The sequence below is a fragment of the Podarcis muralis genome, chromosome 4 (genome assembly GCF_964188315.1).
Source record: "Podarcis muralis chromosome 4, rPodMur119.hap1.1, whole genome shotgun sequence".
Taxonomy (NCBI): Eukaryota; Metazoa; Chordata; class Lepidosauria; order Squamata; family Lacertidae; genus Podarcis; species Podarcis muralis.
Window position 1 is genome coordinate 34,269,455 of NC_135658.1, and position 21,943 is coordinate 34,291,397.

The following is a 21,943-nucleotide window of genomic DNA, read 5'->3' on the forward strand; positions in this document are numbered from 1 at the left end:
TAAATAGGTACCATTCCAGTGGGAAGGTAAACGGCCTTTCCGTGCTCTGCTCTGGTTTCGCCAGAAGCGGCTTAGTCATGCTTGGCACATGACCCGGAAAAACTGTCTGCGGACAAACGTCGGCTCCCTCGGCCAGTAAAGCGAGATGAGCACAGCAACCCCAGAGTTGTTCACGACTGGACTTAACTGTCAGGGGTCCTTTACCTTTACATTTTTAATTTCTTTGGAGGTGATAGCCTGGGGTAATGATCTGTTAGCATGGCAAAGGATCAAAAGAATGGCTCCTCTCCCTGTGTTAGAAAAGGCCAGAGTTTATGGACTTTAGGAGTTAAGCAATGGAGTCAGTAAGCAGTGGGCTATAGAGAGAGTCAGAGAGCAACGTTTGGGATCTGTTAAAATCCCAGCCTATGGAAAAAGCCGGAACCTCTTGGAGTGTAATGCTGTATACCCCTTCACTGTATGCTCAGGTTTTATATATGTGTAGATGAACCATATGCCTCAACGATACCACAGTCTCTACTGTGCCTCATTTATCCAAAAGGAAAAACAGACCCTTGGTAAGAACACCTGGAATCTTGCACTGCTATAGAGATTGGGGTGACATGTAACAATATTATGTGGGAAATTGCTTGCAAAATGTGTTTATCAGGCAAAATTGCATTAAAAAATGTGGCACATTAGGAGAAGGTTGCGCTAAAATGCTGACAAATTTTCATGAGGACTTTTTAAAAAATTGCAGAGAACCAAAGTGAAGAATGAAAAAGAAGAGAAACTGCAATTGACAGATTCATCAGTCCCTACCAGGATTGAACACAGTGTGATTTACATAGAAGACATGCATAAGATTACATAGTTTGATTACTGTTTAATGGCAATTTCCAGAGGTGTACGCATAAACATTTTATGGCATAAGCTTTCGTGGACTACAGCCCATTTCATTGGAGGCATGAAGTGTTTTCCTCAGTTGCAAATAATACTTAGTACATTTGATGAAGCAAACTGTAATCCATGAAAGCTTATGCCATAAAAAAATCGTTACTCTCACAGGTGCCACAAAACTATGTTATTTTAATTAATGGCAGAATCTTCTGTGTTGAAGCAACTGTTCATAGGGCCAGCACTAACATCTCAACATTAGTCTGCCTTCTCCTGGACACTAAACTCCCATTCCTTTGTTGAAAAATCATTGTGGATTTGTCATTGGGACTTGTCATTCTTGCTGTGCGTTTGCCCCTGCCCTCCAATAGAGAGCAAACAAACAAACATTATTTCAGAATGGAGCTTTAAAGAAGAAAACTGGAATAACTTTACCTCTGGGCATGTTCAGAGCTCAGAGTGTGTTCTCCCAATTTCACAACGGAACAAGTAGACAAACATGAGATTTGGAGCACTTTCTGGATTAGCCCTTGCGGTTGTTTTTCCTCCTAAATAATTTAAAAAGGCCAGGTTAGGCACACTTGTTTAAGCGTGTGACTAACACCGTATGCAGTTTGGCTATGAGGCTCACTCAGAAGTTCATCTTGGCACCTTGGGCATTGGGTTGGGAAGAGACCCTGTTGGTCCTTGACATTCCATGAAATGTGAAATGGAAAGGAAGGGATACCGGTCACATCAAGGGAAGGCCCTTAGCTCGGTGGTAGAACATTTCCTTTGCATGCAGAAGGTCTCAGGTTCAATCCCAGCTTTTTCAGGTAGAGCTGGGAGTGTCCCCTGCCTGACACCCTGGAGAGCCACTGCCAGTTAGTGTGGACAACATGGCACTAGTTGGACCAGTGATAGAAGGCAGCTTCCTATGATCCTGTGTTCACCATCCATTATGGCTGTGAAATGTCCTACGATGCATATAGGATATGGGACTGAGCAATCAAGGTTAGCTAAACCGGTTTCTCTCTCCTTCATCAAAGGACTCAGCATTTTCCTCCCCAGAAAGATTTCCTGTTTCCAAATATCATGTGTCAATAACATTTATACTTTCGTGCCCTATTGCATCAATGTGAGTTATGGAGCAAAGTGGAGTGGCATTTGTTTTTAAACCCTTCCAGGCCATTGTACCACACACTTTCCCCTTCTTTCCATTAAGTGGACATTCATAACCTGAGAAATGAATCCCAGTCTGACAGATGTATTGGTTCCTCTAATATATTTTGGATTTTCAAAATGTGAGTCTCTTTGATCAGAGAATCGGAACCATTGAGCTTGAGGTAACAGATATTATGCTACAGAGATGCAATCCTAGCAAATGGACTCTTCCTCCTATAGGGACATGGCAATTGGGGAAACTCCTGTATAATTTATTTTGAAGACTGAGGAGAACATGAGTATTATTATTTGTATCCCACCTTTAGTTCAAAATAGCTCAGAGGAGCTCTTTATCACAATCCCTCTGTGAGATAGTAAGGTTAGGCTGAGAGACAGCAAGTTGCTTGAAGTCACTCAGTTGAATATCATGACTGACCCCCCCCCCCAAATTTGGTTGCCTTTCTGCTGAAACAAGAGATGGGCGGAAAATACAGTTTGGTGCTCATTTCAACATGAACCTATGTAATCTTTTATTTCTTCAGCCTTGAAAATTTATTAAAAATCAAAGAACCCAAAACCTCTCTCTCACTCTCTCACACACACAGCTTCTCACATTATATCCACACAAAATGAATCTGAACATGGTATTTTAATAAGCCAAGGTTTAAAAATCCACAGAAGCATAGAGTATAACCTGAGTGGTAGCCAGTGCAATTCTTTGGTTCACCATGATTGAAATGAAACAGGATATCTGTTTCTCTTAAGCCTATTCTGCTTTTAAAAGACTGTTATTTAGCACACCAAAGTTTCAATTATGTAGGTTCATATTCAATATTGCTAGTATGTAAGAGTGAATAAAGGTCTATAATAAATCCTTGAATACAGGCTTATTCAAGTTTATATCTCTTATCATACTATTGAAACCTTTCACAATATTAAAAAAATGGCCAGAGCAAGAGATCCAATATTAAGTAAGGCTGAGATTGTGGTAATTCAGAATCCTACTGCTATTTCTAAATCCCCTGGAATCAGCAAATGTTAAGGGCTAATTAAGGACAAAGGTTGTCCCCATCTTTAAAAAGGGGGAAACGAAGACCCAGGTAACTAGTGATCGGTCAGCTTGATGTTGATACCAGGAAAGGTCCTAGAACAGATCATTAAATGTTTGGTCTGTGAGCACTTAGAAAAGGATGCTGTGATTACTAAGACCCAACATGGGTTTCTCAGAAACAAGTCAGGAAAGACAAATATCATTTCTTTTTTTGATAAACCTTGGTGGATCAGGGGAATGATGTGAATGTAGTGTATCTTGATTTCATTAAGGCTTTTGACAAAGTCCCCCACGGTATTTTTGCAGAAAAGTTGGGATTCAATATGACCTTAACAGATTGGAAAATTGGGCCAAAACTAACAAAATAAATTTCAATAGGGACAAGTATAAGATTCTGTCCTTAGGCAGGAATAACCAGCTGCACAAATATAAGATGGGGGACACCTGGCTTGCCAGTAGTACATGTGAAAAGGATCTAGGGGTCTTAGTAGACCACAAGCTTAACATGAGTCGATAGTGTAATGCAGCAGCATAAAACGCTGCATCAAGAAAAGTACAGTGTCCAGATGAAAGGAAATAATAGTAATAGTACCACTCTATTCTGCCTTGGTCAGACCACACCTGGAATACTGTGTCCAGTTCTGGGTGCCACAATTTAAGAAGGATATTGACAAGCTGGAACATTTTCTGAGGCGGGCAACCAAGATGATGAAGGGTCTGGAAACCAAATCTTATGAAGAATGGTTGAGGGAGTTGGGTACGTTTAGCCTGGAAAAGAGGAGACTGTGAGGAGATACGATAGCCACCTTCATCTAAACGTCGCATGGAATGTCACGTGGAACATGGAGCAAGCTTGTTTTCTCCTGCTCCAGAGAGCAGGACCTGAACCAATGGATTCAAGTGAAAAGACAGAAGATTCCAACTAAGCATCAGGAAGAACTTCCTGATGGTAAGAGCTGCTTGACAGTGGAACAGACTCCCTCAGAGGGTAGTGGACTCTTCTTCATTGGAAATTTTTATCAGAGGTTGGATGGTCACCTGCCATGGATGCTTTAGTTGAGATTCCTGCATTCCCTTCCAACTCTATGATTCAGTGTTTACTGGCATTTGGGCCTCTATGCATTCAACACCTGATTTAACCACAGTCCTTGGTAGAAATTTCTCTAGTAATGATTCAAAACTGCCTGTAATGGTCCATATCTTTCCTTTGCCAACTCGCATTTCTATGTTTCCTTGTCTTGCTTTGGCTACATTTGCCCTCCATTTCAGCCGTCTTGACATTGCCATTTGTGTAGAAGGTCTGAAAGCCACAAAAAGGTCTGCTTTATAGCGTGTGCACTTATCTTTTGAAAGGAATCTTGTTTTCTGATGTGTTTCCCCCCTTCTGTGAAAAACATCCTCCCATGTACCGCCTTGATGCAAGGAACAAAGAGAACTTGTATAAATGAACAATATGGTGGTGGAAAACAAAGGGCAGCATAGAAGCAAGAGGGCTTTTTTCTTTTCTAGGCACCCCGCCTCCCGCCGAGGCTAAAGCTGTGCCATACAAACAACACAATTCAACTGGATTGAAGAGCTCCCCAGAACTGAACTGGCAGGAAGCCTAAAAGGAAACCAGTCAGGAGATCTGCCAGCCTGGGGTGGTGACACTATGAGCAAATAATGCGAATTAAAGGAACAAGGCTGCACAATCATCACATCCCAAAGAAACGTGGTAGGTTTGTAATGCTGGCTCCCAACTGAGTCTCATGAACAAATCAGGAGCCAGACCCTGGTGCATTCACTCCCTGCTTGTGGCTCCTAGTGTAGGAATGGGGTGGACTGGATCCTTAATTCCCCCACCCCGCTGCAGGTCAATTTTGACAGGTGGGCAGGGTTGGCCATCTCTCCAAAGTCCATTTGAAGTCTGTTTGCAGGCACAGCAAACAAAGAGAGGCTCAGTGGCAGTGCCACTCAGTTGATCAGTGTTGACTGCAAGCCCCCTTGACTGCACTAGGGAGCCACTTCCGGGTGGGTGGTCGCTGGCAGAGGGGACCCCCGAGTGCTACTTTCTCACTCGTTAGTTCTTGACGAGCTGAGAGCAATAACAATGAATCAGCTGTCGAGAACATCAAGGAAATAACTGCACAAAAGCTGAGTTTGCTGAATGCAGCATATTGTAAACATGGCCTCTCTTGACAGGTTGTTTGTGTACATTTTCTCTGCACTTTCCTCTCTCCTCCCTCGTCTGCTTTGGCTGCTTCAAGAAGCTTCTTTACAGGGCCCAAAAGTTGACACACATGCCCTTTCTTTTGTTTTTAATTTCTGTCCCCTGAATCGAACTCCAAAGAATGCTTTGGCAGAAAATGCTGCTGCTGCTGCTCATGTGAGCTGTAGGGGATGGAATGGTGGCGCACCTGACCTCCAGTTGGTTGTGTCACTGCTGCTTACCAGGAGGTAATGGGAGGGAAGGGGTGGTGATGTCAGCATGGTGCAAACACACCGACAGAACCAAGTCGCCGCTGCATGTAAGCCAGGCACTCAGCTTTCATTTACCCCCCAGGGTGGTGTAGTGGTTAAGAGCAGTAGACTCGTAATCTGGGGAACCGGGTTCGCGTCTCCGCTCCTCCACATGCAGCTGCTGGGTGACCTTGGGCTAGCCACACTTCTTTGAAGTCTCTCAGCCCCACTCACCCCACAGAGTGCTTGTTATGGGGGAGGAAGGGAAAGGAGAATGTTAGCCACTTTGAGACTCCTTCAGGTAGTGATAAAGCAGGATATCAAATCCAAACTCCTCTTCTTCTCTTCTACCCACCTAAGCCCCCAGATCCCTCTCAAAAGCTGTTCCTGAGGGTTGGGGGACTTCCCCACTGAACAGTGGGATATGGCAAGGGCTGCAATAGGTAAAGAGGACTGGCAAATCAATCAATCAATCAATCAATCAATCATCAATCAATCCCAAACACTTTTAGTCAAACTAGGAGTGAGGAACCTTTCCAGGCTGATTTTCCTTCTGGGTATTCTGAGAGCCACATGCAAGTGGTGGGGTTAAAAGTAGGCAGGATAATTAATGCGGATCTGGTGGTTGGAGATTTCCTACAACTGCTATCATTTCGAAACATCTGGAAGGAACAAGGTTGGGAAAGCTGAGCTTTAACAAGATTTAGAATGGAGAGCCAAGTTTCTAAGGAAGCAGCCATGCCAGGGTAGAATAATATAATTGGAAGTGCCCTTGAGGATCATTTGGTCCAATCCCCTAGATCAAACCTGCAACATTTCTCTTAAGCTGCTGCAATGAATTTTTCTTCCTTACCAATACCTCCCATCAAACCATTTTGGTACAGATGGAACTTTGATAGATTTCTAGCTAAAGAACAGAAGGATTTTGCCTGCCCTTATTAGAAACACAATAAATCATTCTGAATATACTGGATATTAAGGTCCATAAATCCCCCCCAGCAAAATTACACCTGGCTTCAGCAGCACAACTATCTGCTGATATTGATAACCTATGGGGCACACTGAACATTTTTCATGGCTCTACACTTGTCCCAAGATTTCCTCCAGACTATGCTTGCACTCCGGCAATTCTCACAGGGTGAGATTGCATCTCAGCGAGGAGAAAACTGAACACAAAACTTTAAATACACAATTTGGCTCCTTCTGCTGCTTATTATTAATTTATTGAATGATAAAAAGAAATTACCCAAGATGCTGATTGCAGAGATTAAAGATTAGGAAGGAAAAAACTATATGAGATTACCGTAAAAGGCATTTCCCCGTAGGGATTTGTAACAAAAGAGGCCCTGTTTTCACTAGCTTGCTACTGCCAACATTCAGCCTCCTTGCTGGAGATGCTTAAGCAATCATATCTAAGGTGACTTTGTTCCACGGCAAAATAGGAGCCATTAGATAACAAAATGGAACAGGAGCAGAGATTCTGCCAATGGGAATTGGTAGATGCATTTGAGTGAATTTCTGCTGAGATTGAAAGAGAAGAAGTGAAAACAATGCTCGTAAAATGTTACAGTATAAATTATACATCCCAACACACTTAATTACAGCATAGCTGCCTGCTGTACAGCTGCTTTATTCATCAGTTCAGTTGATCCGTATGTCTGAAAGGACACTCACACAAATGGTGGTGCATAGTTCCAAGTCCAGAGAATTTCCCTAGCCTGTCTTTGCTGAGTTTTTATACTACTTCATGTTAGATAACATAGGTCTGTGTTGAATGTTTTGCTTCCAGAGGGCCTGCAACACCCCCTTCCAAACCCTTGAATGGAGGCATTTCCACAGTTGTTCTCTACTGGTCCTTTGACACCATTTCATCCCTCTTCCCCACATTTTCTCTCTCTCCAGGTAATCCCAGTCAATCAGTTGTGGATATATGATGATGTTCCAAAGCTAGTTCAGAGGAAGGACAATGAATCATGGCCTCACTCTGAATGGACAAGATATGTTACCTTTCAGATTTGACCACATGAAGCCAATTCAGATGCTTCCTGCCTTCATTTAGGGAGGGAAAACTTTTGTCCCATTTTGCAGTCCTCCCTCATCACAAAAAGGTTACAATTCCATGCTCTTAGTCACAGATGACATACAAACATGCAGTAAACACTGATGTGTAATGGGATCTTTATTCCAGAGTCATGGCGCACCATGGGTTATACCTTACACAAGTATATGGGAGAATTAGTACTCGGAGTACCAAACAAAGCTTACAATCACAATAATATTCAGCTTAATTATAAGAAAATAAAATAAATATTAATTACAGTGTGGACTCTTACATGATGGAAAAGGACTGGTTAAGCAAAGAGCACCTAAATTAGACCTGGAGCTTGGTTACAGCTGGGGCAGGTTGACTTAGAAGGAACCAAATGGAAGGAAGGGATGCCAAACAAAGAAATGGAGCCTAATTACTAAAATCATCATCATCATCATCTTGCCCATCTGGCTGGGTTTCCCCAGCCACTCTGGACAGCTTCCAGCAGAATATAAAAACATAATAAAACATTGAAAATTAAAAACTTCCCGATACAGGACTGCCTTCAGGTGTCTTCTAAAAATTGTGTAGTTCTTTATCTCCTTGACATCTTATGGGAGGTCATTTCACAGGGAAATGAGATCACTATATGTTGGTAGCAGCAATAGAAGCATGACTACAAGGGCAAGCCAAATACATTTTGCTACCTGAGGCTAGGGATGGTTGAATCTATCAATTCTGATTATCTCAGTTTATCCTTTTACCAATCTATAATTCAGTTCCCTATATTTCTGCAGGAATTTACATTACTTTTTTGTTTAAATCCTCCAGAAAACCGCTCAGCATTTTAGTGCAAATTTCTCCAAATAATCACATTTTATATGTGGCTTTGACAAAGGTACGTATTTTTGCAAGCAACTTCCCCTAATATAACACATTATGAAATTTCAGTCAAGGTTAGAGTGTACAAAGGAAAGCTTTTTTGCCCCAGCTGTTCTAAGAGACATGCTTAGCTTTTCCCAGGCAAAGTGAAAATAACTGGAGTCAAAATGCTTAGAAGAGCAGCAAGGCTGAATACCTCAACAACAAGTGTGCTTTTATTACTGATGAGATGTCCCTGCCTTTTGGCTCCCTAAACTCCCCAAAAGGGCTAAAATAAATAATAAGGTTTAGAAGAGGGCTATTGGCAAGATAATATAAAAATAATGACTGTATACCTATATACCTGAAGGAGCATCTCCACCCCCATCATTCTGCCTGGACACTGAGGTCCAGCTCTGAGGGCCTTCTGGTGGTTCCCTCACTGTGAGAGGTGAGATTACAGGGAACCAGGCAGAGGGCCTTCTCGGTAGTGGCACCCGCCCTGTGGAATGCCCTTCCATCACATGTCAAGGAAATAAAAAAACTATCTGACTTTTAGAAGCCATCTGGAGGCAGCCCTGTATAGGGAAGCTTTTAATATCTAATGCTTTACTGTTTTTGATGTTTGATCTTTGAATTTATTGGAAGCTGGTCAGAGTGGCTGGGGCAATGCAGACAGATGGGTGGCATATAAATAAATTCTAAAGATAGGGAGGACTTTAAATCAGGAAACAGACACCCCACACTTGGATGACTATCATCCTATAGGTATAGGAAGAATGTGAAGTCCTGCCCACTATGGGTCATAAATTAGCAGGCTTCTCTTGTCGTTAGCCCTCCATGAAAGTAATGAGTCCACTTGCCCAAATATTTTTATTTTATTTTCAGCACATCAGTAGCTGTATTTACGGAGAGAGTGGCCTCAGTTCTGCAAAGCTTCCTAGCCACCTAGAGGGGATATTTATTCACTACAAGCAACCAAATGCAGGCTTGCAAACTGCACATTGTACGTTCCCAATCTTGATTTAGTAAAGCTGCACAGACAATTAGACTCTGTGTACTACTGATGAATAAACAAGTCAAGACGACTCAATGTCTCTAGGGAAACATGGTTTCAGTCTGAATTATGGATAATGCGTTTAAACGATTAATGAAACAGTTGATGAAGTTAAAACGACAGCTGTTTTTCCATATAGGTTCCCCCTCCCACTTTAAGTTCCTTACAAATGACACCTCAAGAGCCTTCCTGAAATATACTCGGAGTCGAGTGTGAATTTCATGCTCTTTTTTTCAGCTCATAGTAGCAATGAATGAAACTTTCCCCAAAACGTCTAGCTATATATACATTATTTACCCAATGGGCCCCGTGTGATTGGCTAATTCCGGGCTGCTCCTGTAGGCCAATCAGGTTGCAGATTCACCTCCTCTAGAAGCCTGATTGGCTGCTCCTGCAGGCCAATCAGGTTGCTGATTCCCTTCATCCAGGAGCCTGATTGGCTGCTCCTGCAGGCCAATCAGGTCGCTGATTCACCTCCACCTGGAGCTGGATTGGGTGGCTCCTGCGGACCAATCAGACTGCTGCATTCTGGATCCTATTCTAGGATTCAGCTCAGTACATAACACTTCCCCAATGTGGTTCCCTCCTGATGTTGCTGGACTCCAACTCCCATCAGTCCCAGTCAGCTTGGCCAATGCTCAGGGACGACGGAAGTTGCTTCACAGCTACGAAACTCATGACAGTGAGATGGTGCAGGTTTAATTTTGGAGCCTGACCATCCACGAGGAGGCAGGTTTGTGTCTCTGGAACAATGTGGTACCCAATTAGTATGCAAGTGGTTATTCTTGATCTGGACATTCCTGTGACAGTAGTGCCATTCTGATTCTTCACTCCTCGATGGGAGATTTCAGATTTGGCAATGAACAGAAGACGATCCCTGTGGAATCAAATGAAGGGACCATCTAGGCCAGCCTTATAGCCTCACAGCGACCAACAACTGGACTTTCCTCTGGGAAGTGTGAAGCAGGACATGAGAACAAGGACACTCTCTGCTTGTGCTCCTCAGAAACTAGTTTGCAGTAGGGATGCCCACAGTCCCCCTGATCCACCCCACAACTCAGATCTCTTCCTCCTTGCCAATCCGGCTCACCCTGGCCCAACAAATGCAGTCCCAACTTATTTTTAGGGGTGGAGTGGGGGGTCATGTTTAATTAAGGTAAAAAGGGACAATCCCAAATTAAACATATACCCAGAAGGGGGGGGAGTGTCTCCATTCTGCAGGATGCTCCTTTGCGAGTGGTTTCTCTGTGGGGAAGCCACTCGTGAGTGAACACCCTGAACCTCACAGGATCAACAGGTGTTGAGCAGAAGCCTCAATCCTGTTGGTGTCAGGCAGGAAGGAGAACCATGCACCACTAGGCTCCTACCTTCTCCTGGGGAGATGGAGCCGGTGATCAGGTAGGTCTTGGGTTTTCTGTTAGTTTCCCCACCTGATGCCCTGCTCCCTGATAGCCTCAGATCACTCTGGGCCATCCAGCCCAACCCATCTTCATATCTGTTCAATCTCAACCCAGTTTGACTGATGCCTCTGAATATGCCCAGTTTGGCACACAGCCCTGCTGTTCAGAGACATATTGCCCCTGCCATAGGAGGTAATAGGTAGCCGTTGTCACTAACAGCCATTTGATTACAGCAGTCTTCCCCTACCTGGTGCCCTCCAGATGTTGTTGGACTCTCTTCAGTGTTATTTTTCTAGAAAAAGAGGTGTCAGAACTCACCATGACCCCCCTCCTTCTATTAAAATGGCAATAGTGACCACCTGAGAGGTACCAGAACTGAGTTCCTCCTGTTGTTTGGGGCTAAGGGGAGATTGGAGAACAACAATATCTGGAGATATCAGGCTGGGGAAGGTTGGTTCATATGCAGTGGTAACTTGGTTGTTGAACTTAATCCGTTCCGGGAGTCCGTTCGACTCCTGGAACCGTTTGTCAACCAAGACGCGGCTTCCGATTGGCTGCAGGAGCTTCCTGCAGCCAATCGGAAACTGCAGAAGCCACGTTTGGACATTCGGCTTCTGAAAAACGTTCGCAAACTGGAACACTCACTTCCGGGTTTGTGGTGTTCGGGTACCAATTTGTTCGGGAGCCAAGCCGTTTGACAACCAAGTTACCACTGTATTCCTAAATTTGGTCTCTCAAATTTCAGTGGCACCCTACGCAATGCTAACCCCCCCCCAACTTTCACACTCCGTTCTACAGTATTATTGTGGTGTCTTTTGCAGCGTGGTGCCCAGTGCCAGTGCACTGGATGTGCCACCCTAAAACCACCTCTGCCACCTCTATCAACCTTCTGCACCAGCAGTCTATAAGCACCTATAGTGGTACCTCGAGTTAAGTACATAATTCGTTCTGGAGGTCTGTTCTTAACCTGAAACTGTTCTTAACCTGATGCACCACTTTAGCTAACGGGGCCTCCTGCTGCTGCCGTGCCGCCGGAGCACAATTTCTGTTCTCATCCTGAAGCAAAGTTCTTGACCCGATCTCCTATTTCTGGGTTAGCGGAGTCTGTAACCTGAAGCGTATGTAACCCGAGGTACCACTGTATTTAACCAGTGCGAGTAGACAAGTTAGTACTGGTCAAAAGGGATCCAGCATGGATGCTAGGCTGCTGCAGTTGGATTCAATCCGAGGAGTGAATGCCTTGCAGGGGAGGTTGATGGAGGACCCTGCAGTACTTTTCCATGCCTGCTACTTCATATCTGTTCAATGTTCTTTCTTTTCAATTCCAGACCTTTCAGGTTTCTGTCTAATCAACATTTAAATTATCTAAGCTGCACAGTAGCGTTGCCATGGCAAGCCCAATAGGTTACGGCTAGATAAGTCACTGTTTTTGTAGGACTTGTAAAATAGGAAGAGAAATGTGCTGGAGCAGTTCTTTGAAAAGAAAAGAATGTGAAGGAGGTAGGGGCCACAGAAGATCTCCATGGTCAACGGTATTCATAACCTAAATGCAAAATGGCAGGGAGAGAAGCCACGTTTTCTTATCTAGCCTTTTTCAGTCTCCTTCCACCATCACCTTACACCCCCTTAGTATTCCCATGAAGCTGTCCAAGTTGCAATATTTTTCTTTTTTTTAAAAAAGAAACATAACTTCTAAGCCAAAATTCAAGTATGAATCATTCCTTTCTTCTCCTCCCTAAGCTTTTGATACCAGCCAGAGAAAGTTTAAACAATGCTTTTTTTCCCCGTCTGAGGAGTTGCCAAGCCTGGCAAAATGAGTAGGACTTTTAGAAGGACTTTGTTCATGCGAGGCAAAAATATTATATTGGAGTAATTTATCCTGAAGGCTACAAATGGCTCCTTTAGTTGGCTCTAGCCTCAAAGGCAACAGGGATCCCGCCCTCATCTCCACATCTTGATTAGCAAAGTGACACACAGTGAGCAGAGAGGTTTGTGGACAAACGCAGTCTCCTTGGGCTGAAGAACTGTGGCTCCAAATCACTCATCTCTTTAATAAAGGAAGGAAGGAAGATGCTTGTTTATATATTTCATAATATTTATACAGTGGTACCTTGGGTTAAGTACTTAATTCGTTCCGGAGGTCCGTTCTTAACCTGAAACTGTTATTAACCTGAAGCACCACTTTAGCTAATGGGGCCTCCTGCTGCCGCCGCGCCACCAAAGCATGATTTCTGTTCTCATCCTGAAGCAAAGTTCTTAACCTGAAGGACTATTTCTGGGTTAGCGGAGTCTGTAACCTGAAGCGTATGTAACCTGAAGCGTATGTAACCTGAGGTACCACTGTACACTGCTTGATTGTAAAAAAAACCACTTCAAAGTGGTTTACAAACAAGTAACACGATAAAACTGTTATGTACTGAAGTTCTCACCCTGGGCCAGCAGGGGGATACTGTAGATAGTTATGCAAATGAAGGATCAAAAAGTGACGTTCAGTGATTGGATAGCATTGTATGCAAATGAAGGATCGAAAAGTGACGTTCAGTGATTGGATAGTTTTAGAACGTTGCAACAGTTACAATTGTTCTGTAGCTCTACATAAGCAGGCTGACTGAGCTCCTCAGCTTAGTTCTGTTCCAGCTTACAAAATGAAGAGCTGCTTTGGAGAAATCGCTGTGTCGTCTGCTATGTCAACCCATGACTTAACAAAAACCAAGAGAAAAACAAAATACAACTAGCCATCATGTTAGTTACCAACCATCTTAGCATGTGCAAAGTGGCAAAACTGTTGGGGACACTAAACACACTAGCAAGAACACAATGCAACTGATTATATTGGCTACTGTGAAATGCTTTTTCGGGCCTAATTTCAGCAGGAGGAAGGGTGGGGAAGGAGGCCCTGTGGGTTCCAGGAAAGGTCTCTATGGGCTCTGCTGGGCCCATGGGCACCTCGCTGCCAACCTCTGAGCGAGTCAGACAAACAAGATGGTGACTTTCTTTTTTTAGGGAAAACACCCCCACCCCTCCGAGGCAGAGATTGTCAGGATGCCGATTTCTCTGCTCAACATCAGATTCAGCATTCATCCAGCACACCTGGAAAGGTACGCAGAGCCTAGTTCAGGGCTGGCTAACTGGGTCATAGAAATTCATTGGCCCATCCAGTCTAATATGGCTGACGCTGACTAGCAGCAGCTCTCTCCCTATTGGGAGATGCCAAAAATTGAACTCAGGACGCTCTGCATGAAAAGCAGTTGCTCTACCACTGAGCTACAGTGCTTCTGCACCTAAGATGGATGACAAAAATGATGTGCAGTTTCATAGGCACCTGTAAAGGCATCATCTGAAAGGCAAAGAACTCAAAAATAGCTCAATAGTGAGCCAAATAAATATTGGCTGTGGATTTCAGGAGATGAGAAGAGGAAAATTGAACAGATGGAGAGGTGAGATTAAGATGTTTGCGAGCATCCACTGGCAAAGAATGGCTTGAGATAAGACAACCACATTCCCCTCAGAAAGCAGAGACTCCCGTCCTTCCCACATAATGATGGTGGTGATGATCAAATCAGCTGGGGTCTGATAACAAATCTACAGACTCCAAATGCCTACATCTTTTCGTAATCCTGTTTTGAAATACATTTTTGAAAGAGTATTTCTGATTTGGCCACCTGTTGTTGATTTTTTCTTTTTTAAAAAATCTCTTGAGCATTTCAGCAGATGACTAAAATAGGCTAAAACAATCTTGAATTTAAACCTTTCCTGGAAACCATGAAGGGGACTGAGCAGGCTGTTGTAGGAGGAACAATGCACTAATTTTAAAAAATAATAATAAATGAGGGTGGGCCTGCGTAATGCTGGCTAACTACTTGGTGGGAGCGGGCATGGAATGGAGTATTCTGGAATAGGTCATGGCTCAGGACCCCTGAATAGGAAGTGAACTGAGCAACTCCACAGGGAAATTCCTTGCAGACCTCTTTGGCCATGGCATTCTGATAAGAAATGAAGGCCCAGCTTCGTTCTGCAACCTTATCACCACCGAAGCAGAGAGGCTAGATGTTCAAAGCATGCCTCATGTAAGTGGCTGGGAAATGAGTTCCACATTGCCAGTCATTTGTGATAAGGAAAACCAACAACAAATCCCTAGAGATATAATTTGTGATTCACATCAGCTTATTTGGGGAAAAGGGGGAAATGGCTCAATTTTGTATAATTCCAAATCTGTTCACGGCGCATAACTGTGATTTATTTTTCTTTGAAATGACCAGTTTGTTTGCCTGTGTGCATCTCCAGATATGACAAAGACCATGAAAGGCATTAGCTAGGTCCACAGTCGGGGGGGGGGGGGGGAGGCAGGAGTTTGAAAACTTCCTGCCAGTACAGGTGGCAAAACATAGCCCTGGCATTTGCTAGTAGCTTAGTAGCAGGAAGGATTCTCAAAGGGCTCTGGGGGCAGCAAACTGAGTAAGAGACAACACCCACCTTTTCCTGAGTGTATTCATTGAGGCTTACTCTCAGGTAAGTGGACGTAGGATTGCAACTTAAGGCACAATGGCTGGGAAAGTTGAGGGGTTATAATAGGCTTGGGAATCTAAACAAGTCAGGGTCCCTTGATTCTTTCAAAATGATTTTCTTGCTAGAAGGACTAGTGGGGCTGCAAAATTCAAAGCAACAGCACAGAAAATCTGGGTACAAGTGATAATGTATTAGTCTCAATTCTTCTATTACTTATTTCATACACTGTCAAGCCCCTAGACAGTAAAAGTGAATGCAGCAGGAAATCTCATTTTTCAATTAAAGATGCTGGTTTAGTGAAAAGTAATAATCATAAATCTTCCTTCCACTGCAGCCTCCACAGCAACAGTACAGTATTTCATTTCAGCATGAGTAACTGGGATGCAACCTACAAATTTTTACAATTCGTGAGCAATGCAGGAAAAGAGCCCTGTTTACTTCATACAATTTAATGAGTACAGTTTCACTTATTTCCAGAAATAATGATATCCACCTAATAGAGTTTAACCATTGATTTTAATTCTGCAGTATAATTCTACTCATATCTGAGAGCGCAGCCCTGATGTTTTATTAAATGGAGCTTTTTCCTCTAAAGTTGTGCATAAGTGGTGCTTTTTTGCAAATCTCCTTACCGGCATGATTTTTCTAAGCTTGCTTCATATGATGATGCCATTAATTCTGCCAGCCTGAGACTCATTTCAGCAGTGCATTCAGCCAATATCACATAAGGGTAGCCAGAAAGAACTCCTCCCCACTTTAGATCTGCAAAGTAAAATAGTACCGATAGAACAGCACTGCTAGGAAGAAGGAATAGTGAGGGTGTGTCGAAGAGAATCACATTCACACCATACACTTAAAACATTTTTATGCCACTTTAATTATAATTTGTTAAGCATGCTGAGAATTTTAGCTTTCCGAGGCGCCTCCTAGCAGCTTTTAGCACCTTTAACAAACTACAGTTCCCAGATGGGAAAAAATAATGGCTGGGCCAACCCAGTCAGATGGAAAGGGTACAAAAGAATTATTATTATAATTATTATAAAGTGGTGTAAGAGTACTTTAAATGTATGGTATGGATGTGGCCTTAAGGTTTGGTGATTAGTAAGTGATGTATTGTCTTCTAGGTCAGCCTTGCAGGTCAAAACAATACCATTTAAGAAACCCTTAGAAATAGTCTTCTATCTACACCTCTGCTCCTTTTCAGTTTTTCAAGTCCTTTTGTGTGGTTTGAGAAAAAGATGGAAGAACCACAGGGAAATTACAGAACAACTATTATAGTCATAGTTAAGTTATTTACGGTATATACAGCATTCCCCAGAAACACCCAAGTCTAAATACAGTGGTACAATAGCAGTGCATAGTATATCACTTCAACGCACACAGGTCAACACTTAAGATCTCATTTAACATACATAACTAGTTAAGCATGGATAAAGCTCACCAATAGGTCAAGTAAAAAGCGTCCAATAACTTCACATCCAAACGCAGTCCCAAAGCTAGCAGCCCCATCCTATGTTTTATGCCTTGTTGTTGTTTAGTCGTTTAGTCGTGTCCGACTCTTCGTGACCCCATGGACCAGAGCACGCCAGGCACTTCTGTCTTCCACTGCCTCCCGCAGTTTGGTCAAACTCATGCTGGTAGCTTCGAATTTGCCCTGCCCTCCTCCAAATTATTTTGGAAGCAGTTCCCCTTAGAAGGTGCCTGGAGCTCCTATGCAGGGCCAGGTGAAAGCAGTCAGAATCTTTCTCCCCTGCCCTGCTCCATACAAGTGAGTGAACAAATGCATGGTCCTAAAGTGACATTTTGCCCCCAAGATGCTACAAAACCTCTTTAGAACCATAAGCTGGAGAAAATGTAGCTCCACTCTGCTCCTCCCTAAGTCCCTTCATCTTATGCCCACCATGGATTGGCAAGGTTTGAAATCTCTCCATGCTGACATCCAGGCTGGACTTCTGAACTTGTATTGTTAAGCGTTCTGACACAAATTCGGCCCTCTGTCAGACTTTGATATCATACTTGTCAGCCATCATGTGAACAGCAAGCTTGACTTTTTGACAGCTGTTATTAGGCGGTTGGTGAGAGGAAACGCATGGTGGATACTTCCTCAGAACTGAACGGATTTGTTACCAGATTGTGTAGTCTGTTGATTACTGACTGAGGTGCCACACAGGTGGTCTAAAAACTCGAGGTGTGCATTCATTTTGTGAGCAAACAATTGAAAAAAAATGAGCTTCGTTTGTTTCATGCATTTCTAGTATGCAAAATAACAGAATTCCATTTGTTTCACTTCTGTTTCACAATTAAGTAATCAGGGGAAAGTTTGTAAGAATGCAATTCAGATGAATGAAAAAGGAAAATGCTACCCTGCTATAAATTGGTTGTTTTTAAAGGGACAGTGCATGGTTCATTCTCTATGAATGATTACAGAAAGCTGAATGTTGATAGATTCAGGAAACACAATGCAAAGTTAAACTATGGAATTCATTCTTACAAAGTGTAGTGATGGCTACCAACTTGGATTTAGCTTTGCTGTGTTAATTTGACATATGTAATAGGAGACAAAACCCTGTTTTCATCCTCAATTAAGAGGTTCAATTTGCTGATAAAAGCCATTTCCTCTTTTGTTGAGGAATGAGGCCTTTCAGATCATACAATGTAGCTCAAATTTGGGTCTCAGAATTGCTTAAAATCAGGGCCTCCAGCCCATGCTTCTCTCAAACTCCGAAGGGGAGCTGCTGTAAGCACAACAAATATTCCTTTGCATTGCTGGCTTGAATTCAAGCAGATGATGCAAAGGATTTCCTTCTGCTGGCATTTCTCGAGACAGCAAAGGAAATGTTTTACGTTGGGCCTCCTGAGGTCATTGTGATATCAGGTGATACCCACCTGTCAAACTAGCCCACCAAGGGGAGGGGATGTCTAATAAATAAGCTATTGCAGACATGTTTTTAGGGAAACTTGTAAAAGAGGGAGAGGGAGAGAGAGAAGGCAGGCAGGCTGAAATTGGACTTTATAGGAATTTTAAATTCAGAAAACTATTGCCTTTGTCTACATGTTCATATACAAAATGTATGCAACCACATTCAAAATGACCCTGTTTATATATGGCTGCTTGAAACCCAGAGGCTCCAAAGAACTTCTGTTTCTTTAAACTTGTTCTGTAAAAGCTATTGAAGGGAGGGAAAAGGGAGGGAGGGAAAGACAGTGATTGTTTATTGAACCACCCAAAATAAGCCCACAAGACCTATAATTCCTCTTCCCTCACTGGTAAAAAAGCATATAAAAATACTAACTTGCAAGAAAATGAAAGATAAACAAAAGGAGGGTAACAGTAGAAATATTTCCAATGTTGTCCAAATTTAGCCAGAGGCTGTATCAACTACACTGAGGGATTTGAATGATATTAACTTTGTGGGTATCCTTAACTAAAAGCAAACCATTATTTTCACAAAGAGTTAGGCTTGGCATTTCCTTTTTTTGTGGAATGAATGCATTATTATTCAATAAATGTGCAGTTATTTTCCTTAGTTGCTAGCTTTCCTGAGAAGCAGTGCTTCTTCTGTGGGGTATTGCATGTCACCAAGACTCAAGCAACAATTGTCCCTGGCCTAAAAAATGCAGTTTTGCATAGAATATGAATTCTCCGTAGGATATGTGTAGATTTAACATCTAACCACAGTTGGGCATATTTTGATCAGGCTTGGAATTCCCTCCTCTTTTCCCTCTACCTCTCAAAGCTGGCTGAGATTCTCTCCTTCTGAACCTTGTTTATGGCAAACCATGGTTTCCTCTTTCATTCACCAGTGCAAACTATGGTTGAAAGAACAAACTATGGTTTGATATTGCTTGCAAACCACAGTTTAATCCTGGTTTGCAATACTTGTTTGCACTTGTTTACAAACCATGGTTTGCATGTTTGGATGAAAGAGTCGTAAACAAGGATTACAATGAGGAAATTTTGATGTGCATGAAGAAAGAGGGAGCAGGAAGATGGAACTTATGAGCCTGAGATTTCTCAGCTCTTGCTCAGGTAACACCAAACCATGGCTTGTTATAATGTCTGAACCTATGGTACAAGGCCTGAACAGGGCACTCACTGGGATGTAAAATGGGCCCTCATTCGGTAACTGAGGGAAAGCTATTTTTTAAGAGCAGATGCTAATTAACACCAATTAGCTAGAAGAGGGGACGCGGGTGGCGCTGTGGGTAAAAGCCTCAGCGCCTAGGGCTTGCCGATCGAAAGGTCGGCGGTTCGAATCCCCGCAGCGGGGTGCGCTCCCGTTGTTTGGTCCCAGCGCCTGCCAACCTAGCAGTTCGAAAGCACTCCCGGGTGCAAGTACTGTAGATAAATAGGGACCGCTTACCAGCGGGAAGGTAAACGGCGTTTCCGTGTGCGGCTCTGGCTCGCCAGAGCAGCGATGTCACGCTGGCCACGTGACCCGGAAGTGTCTCCGGACAGCGCTGGCCCCCGGCCTCTTGAGTGAGATGGGCGCACAACCCTAGAGTCTGTCAAGACTGGCCTGTATGGGCAGGGGTACCTTTACCTTTACCTTTAGCTAGAAGAGAGCAAGACCAAAGAAGTGGAACCACCAACAAGGCTCCTCCTATTGGAAACTGGCAGCCCTCCATGAGCTGCTGCCACCTGCTAGATTTCCAGCCAAATTATGCAATGTGTGAAGACTGTGCAAACATTATTCTGTTTATAATGCTGCATTCACTGTTGCCAACTTCACTGCTCAGAAATGATTTCTCAACAACTCTTATGACTTACATTTTCTTTAGCCCTTTTCTATGAGCTGAGCCTTGAAAAAGGAGGGAGAGGAAAAACTCCACAACTCCAATCCATCTTTGGAGGTCAACTTCAAAAGGGATATTTCTCCCCATTGGCTGTTCTGTGTTCCCATTCCCCCACCCTACAGTCTTGTAGTTTCCCTCCTCTTATCATATACCAGGCACTGCTAATTAACCAACGGCACAGCAGGATACCCCCTCCAAATCCCACATATGCAAAAGAAGATAAGGAGCCCATATGAACTGCCGTGAAAACCACCATCTTAAAAGAAGACTTTTTCTTCTTCTTCACGAATGGCTACCCCACTTCCATATGAAGTGTGTCTTGGGAGCACTGAGGCAATAGCAGGGAGATGGGAATGACTGGCTGTTCACCTTCCCATTGGAGCAGTACCTATTTATCTACTTGCACTTTGACGTGCTTTCGAACTGCTAGGTGGGCAGGAGCAGGGACCGAGCAATGGGAGCTCACCCCGTCACGGGGATTCGAACCGCCGACCTTCTGATCGGCAAGCCCTAGGCTCAGTGGTTTAGACTACAGCGCCACCCGCCACCGATTTAAATGTAAGGAACCATAAAAAAAAGAGAGTGCAGGAGTCCTGAAGTTGCACATCAACATTAGCAGCACCTGGTCAGCCGACTGAGAAAGCAGACAAGTCTCCCAGTGTGTATTGTACTTCTATTTAAATTATAGCAATTATCACTGATTATTTGTCTATACAAGCAAATGTTCGATTTTTATGCAAGCCACTTCCATTTTCCGTCTTCTTTTTGTATTGACGCATAGTTATGCATCCTGAATTTGATACTGATCTGTTCTGACTTCAGGGCCGTCTTCTGGTGTCACATAATTGGTTTCTGTGGATTTCTTGGTGGTTGTTTATTTCTTTCTTTCCCCGAAGTGGGAACCCCTTCTTGGTTTTTGTGTCACATTGATTTCTATGAAACTGTGTGCTATGAGATCGGACTTGGCATGAGGGACATGTCACATCCACTGTGCCTCCCAGTGTGTGACAACTCTTGGAAGGAAAAAAACCTGAAAATGACGCCACCTTACATCTCATCACATCTCTTGAAATTGCTCGTGTTTCATTTGTGTTGCCAATTTGATGGAAGTGTTAATCAAAAATCCATTTGACAGCATCTAGTAACAGGCTCCAGATGCCTATTTCCCCCCTCCATAACTGTCTTTCAAGAGTTTACTTCTTTTGTTTGGATTTGACAAAAGGTTTGTGTAGGTGGAAGACCTGAAGTTCCATATGGATCCCTTAAATTATTTTAGACACACAACAATCCTCGTGTCAATATAAGAACCTCTATTAATTTTTTTCAATCCCTGTAGTAAAAGAAGCATTTTAAAAGGAAGCTGTTCTTATATTTGATTATTTTTAGTCAATCTTAACCTAGTTTATCTTCTTTCCAGTGAAGGAGAAGCTTACGCTTTCATTTTTATTTACTACGTAAGCCTGAAATTAGCTTCATCAGCATATACTACATACAAATCGATGGTGTTTATATTGGTGGAGCCTCTGAAATGTCATGTTCCATGAATAATAGTGACCTTTTTTTTGTTTAGGAGTTTTAGACTGAGATCTGGCTACACAAGCAGAGATATTATTACTTGCCTATCATGGATCTGAGGCATTGAACTGAGGCATTGAGCTGCTCCAACAGATTAGCCAAGTCTGACCTAGAAGTTCTTATAGATGACGGGGTTTGTGCTCCAACCTATCCATTTTTTAAGTAGTGTCTCCTGAAGGTCTGTTTGCTCAGTGCTCAAATTATTGGGG